This window comes from Gastrolobium bilobum, unplaced genomic scaffold (genome assembly GCF_033153095.1).
Source record: "Gastrolobium bilobum isolate Gb01-03AN ecotype WA unplaced genomic scaffold, APGP_CSIRO_Gbil_v1 utg50461, whole genome shotgun sequence".
Classification (NCBI taxonomy): domain Eukaryota; kingdom Viridiplantae; phylum Streptophyta; class Magnoliopsida; order Fabales; family Fabaceae; genus Gastrolobium; species Gastrolobium bilobum.
The window spans coordinates 72,628-81,730 of record NW_026899333.1 but is presented as its reverse complement, the minus strand read 5'-3'; the positions used below and the strand labels follow the sequence as shown (position 1 = coordinate 81,730).

The window sequence follows — 9,103 nt, the reverse complement described above, 5'->3', positions numbered from 1 at the left end:
ATAAAAACAGAAAATGTATAAAAACAAAATGAGAAGTCTAGTCAGTAGACTCTTCATCATCACTAAACACCAAATATGAGCCTGGATCAGCAGTAGGCAAGGGGTTGTACTCAGGATCAATACCCTTGTCCTCATCCATAGCACCAGTATCAGCAGCAGCAGCAGTGGTCTCTGTGGTAGTAGCATCAACACCAGGCTGTCTCTCTGAAGTGTGTGCAGCATGGGAAGATGTAGCACCATCAGCAGGCGTAGCTCATCCACATGATCAGCATAGTGAGTCAGGGCCATTGCCTCAAAGGCTTCCTCCTCATCAGAATGAGGGTATACAGCAGGCTGGTAATCAATAACATCTAAGCCCTGAGCCTCACATATAGATTTCAACATCGTCACCATATATGTCTGAAATGAGTGCTGGCTGGACTGCATAAACCGGAGACGCCTGCGCAAATGTCTCATACGGAAGTCAGTATTCACTGTCCATTGCTCCCCTGACCGTAGCCTCTCTTCTAATTCATCATCACTCTGAGCTGTAGATTTCCTACCAGGAGTCAATCTTGTGGCCTCCCCTTCTCCTATCTTCAATTGCTTTGTTATCATTATTGCGGCATCAATTGTAGGGTGCAATTTAGTTGGTGCCCCATTATCAGTAACATCTACACCAGCTTTCTGACAAAGCAACTGAATCAAGAAACAATGACCCAAAGCAGCAGAGTCACTGTCAGAGTGAGCCATATCATAAATGCTGTCCTGAAGAAGAATAGGAAGTTCCACCTTCGCCTTTGTCATGATAGTGTGAATCAGGACAGCTCTCTTCAGGATGACCTCTGTCTGGTTGGAAGAGGGCATGACATTTGAGATTACAAAGTGAAACCAGACTCTTGCCTCTCCATTTAAATGCCTCAACCAAATCAACTTAGGAGCAACCTTATCCTTGGTTAACTCCCAAGTTTCACCAGGTTTGGCTATAGTCTGCAAAATAGGCTCAGCTGCCCCCATCTTGGTCCAGGTTTCAAAGTCTGGGTCACTCCTCCTTGGTGGAATTTCAATATTCTGCCAGTTCTTCCTGAACTCACAACTGGCATTATTGATATAGTCACAAAACCTTATCTTCAGCAGCTTTTGGATGGTGTGAGCATCGTACTTCACTTTCTTTCCCCTCACCCAGCTAGTGAAGGTCCTCTGGCCTCCCTGATCTCCGTTAAACGCATTAGCAAAGAATTCCCTTGCTATTTTAGGGCTGCTATCACCCAATATTCTTCCAAAAGTTGCCCAATCCCTGGTCTTCAGCTGAGACTGAAACTGAGGATATTCATCCTTTTCTAGAACAAACTTTCTTTCTTTCACAAATGGCCTCTTGGAAGTCTTGTCAGTATAACGTTTATCATGTTCCTCACTTTTCCAAAATGAGCATCAAATTGTGTGGTAGGCTCAGCCTCAATATCTCCTCCTTGATTCACTCGGGCTCGCTTCTTATATTTCTTCTTCCCCCGTGTAGAGGGAGTTGGTTGAGAAGGAGAAGACATTGTGCCTACACAACAAGAGAAAATCAGTCCAAATGTCAAACAATTACATATCTTGAATCCAATTCCACAATTCCCAGATTTAGAACTCTTGTAGTGGGGAATTTGGATCAAAACATGTATGAATTACAACCCCACAATGCCATAATGTAGACCCTCAATTTTGTATGAAACAGGGCCTGGGCGCTAAAATGGTCACACTGAGCGTTTTAGCGGCCAGGCCTTAAACGTGTGTAAAAACTGGACGGGCGCTAAAACGTTGAAACCAAACGTTTTAGTGCCAGGCCAATTTTTGGGTCAGGCATTTCCACGAACACCTTGCGTGTGTGTGCTGGGTATGTTGTGTAAAAACAATTTGGAACCAACATGCGCTGGATTTGTTGTCTCATCCCCAAAATATCAGTCAAAAGCAATAGATCAATAGAATAATACAAATAAAACTAATATCAACATGCAATCCTAAGAATGATACAGGAAATCCACACGTGAAATGCCCTAGAAAATGTCCAAATAATTTCTATGATTCAGATATGATATGTGATAGAGAGAAAAGAGATGAGATACATACCGTGATGTTGATGAAAGGATGTGGAGGAAACTACGAAGAATGATGATACAAATGTGAGAGAAGAAACCGTGTTGTGGAAAAGAGAGGAGAAAGAATGTAAAGGAAAAAGAGAGAAGAAACTCTGTTATATCGAATTAGTGACAGGGCGCTAAAACGTTGGCTTACCAGCGCTTTAGCGTCCTTGTCCAGAGAAAAATGTACTCTTTGTGTAGCACAGCGCTAAAACGGTTAGACTGAGCGTTTTAGCGCGGTTGGCCAGAGTGCCTGTATGTTGTTGGTGAACGCTAAAACGCTCATAGTGAACGTCTTAGCACGCACAACCAGAGAGTTTCATAATGATGGAACTCTTGGGACGCTAAAACGGTCAGAGTTGACGTTTTAGCGCCCAGCACATAGCAAAAAATTTCTCTTTGATTTTTCAAAATTTTTTTCCCCTTTTCTTCTTCATCTATGGATATGGTATGAACATGGAATTATATACCTAGTACAGTGGGTTGCCTCCCACTCAGCGCTTGTTTAACGTCACGAGCCTGACGGGTATGATCTATTTTACCTCTAATAGAGCAACTGTCAGTAGTTGCATATCCACAACATTTCCAACATATAACTTCAATCGTTGACCATTGACTGTAAAACTTCTGTCCGAATCCAAAGAACTGATTTCTACAGCCCCATATGGTTTCATATCTTTTACCACAAACGGTCCAGACCATCTAGACTTTAATTTCCCTGGAAACAGCTTCAACCTGGAATTGAACAGAAGTACTTGATCCTCCACCTTGAAGTCTCTAGGTGTGATCTTCCTATCATGCCATAGCTTTGTCTTTTCCTTATACAAACTGGCACTTTCATAAGCAGACAAACGAAACTCATCCAATTCATCCAGCTGTAATAATCTTTTCTGTCCCGCTGCTTTGGAATCAAAATTCAGATATCTCACAGCCCACAAAGCCTTGTGCTCCAATCCAACTGGCAAATGGCATGCTTTTCCAAACAGCAACTGAAATGGAGACATCCCAATAGGAGTTTTGAAAGCAGTCCTATATGCCCATAAGGTGTCATCAAGTTTCTTGGACCACTGGGTCCTAGCATTCCCAACAGTCTTCTCCAATATTCTCTTCAATTCCCTGTTGGAAATCTCAACCTGACCACAAGTCTGTGGGTGGTATGGAGTGCTTATTTTGTGCCTCACTCCATACTTAGCCAAGGCATACTCCACCATCCTATTATCAAAATGAGTGCCCCCATCACTAATGATAGCTCTAGGGACTCCAAATCTTGAAAATATATTCTTTCTCAGAAAAGCAATCACCACCCTGGAATCATTGGTTGGTGTAGCTATGGCCTCAACCCATTTGGAAACATAATCAACTGCCACTAATATGTGCTTGTTAGAGTAGGAAGAAGGGAAAGGTCCCATAAAATCCATACCCCAAACATCAAAAATCTCCACTTCCTGGATATTGTTCAACGGCATTTCATGTCGCCTAGAAATATTCCCAGTTCTCTGACAGTTGTCACATGCCTCCACAAACTTCTTTGCATCCTTGTATAAGGTGGGCCAGTAAAAGCCACTCAACAATACTTTTGCTGCAGTTCTCTCACCTGCAAAATGTCCACCATATGCAGAACCATGACAATGCCACAACACATCCTTCTGTTCTTCCTCTGGAATACACCGTCGGATCACACTATCTGAACATCTATAGAAAAGATATGGATCATCCCAAATGTATCTCTTAACATCATGCATAAATTTCTTCCTCTGTTGCCATGTTAAATCCTTAGGCATCAATCCAGCAGCTTTATAGTTGGCAAAATCAGCAAACCATGGTGGGGTACTGATAGATAAGACTTTATCCCCAACCATCTCTGTTACAGCACATATTGCCAAAACATGTTCATCAGGAAACTCTTCTCTGATCACTACTTCCGGTCCTTCTTGAAGCTCTTTTTCTGTAATCCTGGATAAGTGATCAGCCACCAAATTTTCAACTCCCTTTTTGTCCTTGATCTCTACCTCAAACTCTTGCAACAGTAACAACCAGCGGAGCAACCTGGGTTTAGCATCCTGCTTGCTTAACAAATACTTTAAAGCTGCATGGTCAGTGTAAACAATAACTTTTGATCCTAACAGATATAGCCTGAATTTGTCAAATGCATACACAATAGCCAGTAATTATTTTTCTGTAGTAGCATAATTCTTTTGTGCATCATTTAAGATCTTACTGGCATAGTAAATGACATGCAACAATTTATTCACTCTTTGGCCCAATACCACTCCTACAGCATAGTCACTGGCATCACACATTAATTCAAATGGTAATGAAAAATCAGGTGCCATCATGATAGGTGCAGTGGTCATCTTTTCTTTTAAAACATGAAATGCATGCAAACATTCATCATCAAACAGGAATTCTTGGTCCTTGACCAATAACTTACATAAGGGCTTGGCAATTTTTGAAAAATCTTTTATGAACCGCCTATAAAATCCTGCATGACCAAGAAAACTCCTCACACTCTTAACATTTACAGGTGGAGGAAGTTTCTCTATCACATAAATTTTTGCCCTGTCCACCTCAATTCCATTCCTAGACACCTTGTGTCCAAGAACTATACCTTATGTCACCATAAAGTGACACTTCTCCCAGTTCAAAACCAAATTACAGTCTTGACATCTTTTCAAAACAGAATCTAAATTCCCTAGACATACATCAAAATCAGAACCAAATACAGAAAAATCATCCATAAAAATTTCTATGCATTCTTCTATCATATCAGAAAAAATGGAAAGCATACACCTTTGAAAGGTGGCAGGAGCATTGCATAAACCGAAAGGCATCCTCCGGTATGCGAATATTCCATATGGACATGTAAAAGCAGTCTTCTCCTGATCCTCTGGTGCCACAGCTATCTGATTGTACCCTGAATAACCATCCAAGAAGCAATAGAAAGCATGTCCTGCCAACCTCTCTAGCATCTGATCCAAGAAAGGAAGTGGAAAATGATCCTTCCTGGTTGCCTTATTCAGCCTCCGGTAGTCAATACACATTCTCCAACCAGTGATTGTCCTTGTGGGAATCAACTCATTGTTCTCATTTTTCACCACAGTCATCCCCCTTTCTTGGGCACGGTCTGCACAGGACTCACCCAAGCACTGTCTGAAATGGGGTAAATCATCCCAGCATCAAGCAACTTCACCACCTCCTTCCTCACTACTTCCTTCATAGTGGGGTTGAGTCTCCTCTGTGGTTGCCTTATTGGTTTGACCTCTTCTTCCATTAATATTTTGTGGGTGCAAAAGGAAGGATTAATACCCTTAAGATCTGAAAACTGCCATCCAATAGCCATTTTATTCTTCTTGAGTACCTTAATCAACTTCCCTTCTTCCTCATCAGACAACATTGCATTAATGATTGCTGGATATGTTTGATCATCCCCTAGGAACACATACTTCAAATGTGAAGGTAATTCTTTCAGTTCTACCTTAGGTGCTCCTTTTGGAATGTCATCAATCTTCTTCTCAAGCTCTTCCACTTCTGGCTCTTCTTGGTAATCTTCTGTACCTGTCTCTTCTTCTGATCTTTGTTCCTCAACTGGGAATTCTTCTTTTTTATTCACTTCTTCCACAACCTCCTGTATCACATCCAATCTAAAACATCCTCCACATCAACAGGATGCTTGATGGTTTCAAATACATCAATTGTGACTGTTTCCTCATCCACCCTTAGCAACAACTTTCCTTGTTCAACATCTATCAAAGATCTTGCAGTTGCTAAAAAGGGTCTTCCTAACAATAGAGGACTTTCTGTATCCTCTTCCTCCATGTCAAGAATCACAAAATCCACTGGAAAAATAAACTTGTCTACCTTGACCAAGACATCTTCAACCACACCTTCAGGCCTTTTGATAGATCTATCTGCAAGATGCAGAATAAGATTGGTCTCCTTCAAGGTGTTGATTCCCAAAGCTCTACATACTGTCAACGACATCAAGTTTATACTGGCTCCCAAATCACACAATGCCTTTCCCACCTCCACATCTCCTATAGCAATAGAAATACTGAAGCTTCCAGGATCTTTCATTTTTGTTGGAAGCTTCTTTTGGATTAGGGTACTACACTCTGCTGTTAGGGCCATTGTCTCACCATCAGTTAATTTCCTCTTCTTAGTAAGAAGATCCTTCGTGAATTTTGCATAGTGAGGCATATTTTCCAGTGCTTCAGAAAATGGTATGTTAATTTGTAAATTTTTGAAGATATCCAGAAATCTTGTATAGTGCTGTTTCTGAATCTCTTGCTTCAACCTCTGAGGGTAGGGAACTTTAGCATAGGGAGATAAAATAACTGGCTGTTCTTTCTTGTCAGCCATCTTCTTCTTTTCCCACTTCATCATCTTTTGTGGGGAAGTATTTTTACCAACTTCTACCTCTCCTTCATTCTTATTGTCCTTCCCTTCCTCTTCTTTATCAATTCCAACTATAACATCTCTAACAACTACTTCCTTCTCACTTTTCTCATTTCTCATCTTCTCTACTTCATCATCAGAGACTACATCTTCAACCACAACCTCTTCTTCATTCTTTTTATTTTCCACCTTCTTTTTCCCTGGTTGAAGTACCAACCCACTTCTTGTCATAATTGCTTTACAGTGCTCCTTAGGATTCACTAGTGTATCACTTGAAAATTTCCCTTGTGGTCTCTCTGATATCTGTCTTGATAATTGAGCAATCTGGGTCTCCAAATTTCTGATTGATGCTTCCTGATTTCTGAAAGAAGTTCTGGTCTCCTGCATGAATGCAGTTGTCTCTTCCCTGAATGAATTAGAACCCTGAATATAATCCTGAGTTGTCTTTGATAACTGAGCAAACGCTTTCTCCCATGCAGCAGGATCACTTGACTGCTCTTTCATATGTGGTGGTGGAGGATGTAATGGTGGATTCAATTGATGGTTGGAACTATAGCTGAATCCTGGGTGTTGATTCTTGTTTTTCCATGGTGGCATATAAACATTCTTTCCCTGATTGTTGTAGTTCCTCTGATTATTCTGATCATACCACACTCCATTCACCTCTGCTTGTTCTGGTGATCCCCCATAATCACACTCCTCTGTCACATGGCCTTTGCCACAGATGGCACATACACATTTGGTTTCCACAAAAGCTATCTTTTGTGAAGAGAGTTGCTTGATAAGGGTATCTAATTGTTGCTGCTGGTGTCTCTGTGTCTGCATCAGTTGGTCATTCCTTGTCAACAGAGCATCATACCCATCCAACCTGATGACTCCTGTCCTTCTGTCAGCCACTGGGGCATTATCAAATTCTTGAGATGCTAATGACTCAAAGATATCCAAGGCTTCTTGAGGGGTCTTGGTAGTCAATGATCCACCAGCAGTGGCATGCACCAAGGTTCTAGTGTTAGTGGTCATTCCTTGCAGGAAGATTGCTGCTTGTTGCCATGCCTCAATTCCATGCTGTGGACATTTCCTCAACAAAGTCTTGAATCTCTCCCAAGCCTCATAAATGGATTCTGACTCTTTCTGCTTAGAGCTTGTAATCTCATCCTTCAACTTGGCCCTCTTGGATGCTGAGAAAAACCTTTGCAAGAACTTGGTTTGCAAATCATCCCAAGTTGTTATACTTCCTTGTGGCAATGATTGCAGCCATCTCCTTGCATCATCCGTCAGTGAATGAGTGAATAGTCTCAACATAATTGCATCTCTTGTGACACCATTTATCTTCACAGTATCACTCAACAATAGAAAGTTCTCTATGTGCAAGTAAGGGTCCTCTGCACTGGTTCCAGCAAACTGATCCTTCTGCACCAAATGTATCAAAGCAGGCTTCAATTCAAAGTTGTTGGGCTCCACTGTTGGGCGCACAACACTCCCAATTGGAGGAATCACTGCAGGAGTCATGTACTCTCCCAGTGTCCTCTGTGGTGGTGGTGGTCTGTGATTCTCTGCCATTATCTCTTCCTGATTAACCATACTTGATTCACCAATTTCTTGCAACTGTCTCCTTTGCCTAGCTGCCCTTTTGTGCTTCCTCAATGTCCTTTCTAATTCTGGATCATACAACAACAAATTCGGATCAAGTGTACCTCGCATATACCAGAATCAAAATTGACCAGAAACTTAACATAAACTAAAATACTGAAAATAAAAGGATTCAATCTCAGAAATCTATAGTATCAGTTAGTGTTGAAAAACAAATTCCCCGGCAACGGCGCCAAAAACTTGTTGGACGTTTAGCAAGTGCACTAGTCGTACAAGTAATAAAATGATGAGTAAAGATCGTTCCCACGAGGAATTGTGTTCAAACACCAATATACCATAGAAAACTAATTTGAATCAAATAAGATGGAATGACCGTTTTAGCGTCCAAACTTGGTGAATGCTCAACTAACTTTAACTGACTCCAACACTAAAACTCTTGATTTGGACGTTTTAGCGGTGAAGACCAGAATCTTTTTTCCACTTTAGGGCGCTAAAACGCTTATTGCAGGCCGTTTTAGCGCCCAAGACCAGCAATTTTCCATCTTCTTAGTGCAGCAGCGCGCTAAAACGCTCTGTGTGGGCGTTTTAGCGCTCATCACCAGCAAGTTTTGGCCTCTTCCTGTAGCAGGGCGCTAAAACGCTCAGTGTGGACGTTTTAGCGCTCAACACTTAGGCAATTTTTCTCCTCTTGAGCTCCAGAATCTTTTTCCTTCTCCAGTTGTCTTTCAAGCTTGCTTTTCCTACAAGAATCATACAATTTTCCAATAAAGCTCTTGAACTTGTAATTGAGGACATCTTAGGACATTAACCTTGTTTTTCATCATTTAATCACACAATTTGATCCTAATTCCTGCTAAAAACCATGATGAACTAAGGGTTCATCAATAATGATTATTGTTGCAATAAAATTTATGGTGATATAGGATTTTGTAACTTAGTGAAATTGATGAAAATGTTTGATGTGAGCATGAATTGTGATGGTTGGAAATTGTTGATTGTTGGTTGGTATAGGTTAATAA

At 41.1% G+C, this 9,103-nt stretch overlaps 1 non-coding gene across 1 annotated transcript; it reads left to right on the top strand.

The window, feature by feature from the left end:
- Positions 1-7,551: 7,551 nt before the first annotated feature.
- Positions 7,552-7,658, top strand: LOC133289721 (small nucleolar RNA R71). Its single transcript, XR_009748523.1, has one exon. It is a non-coding gene; the product is annotated as a small nucleolar RNA R71 (small nucleolar RNA).
- The last annotated feature ends 1,445 nt before the right edge of the window (positions 7,659-9,103 follow it).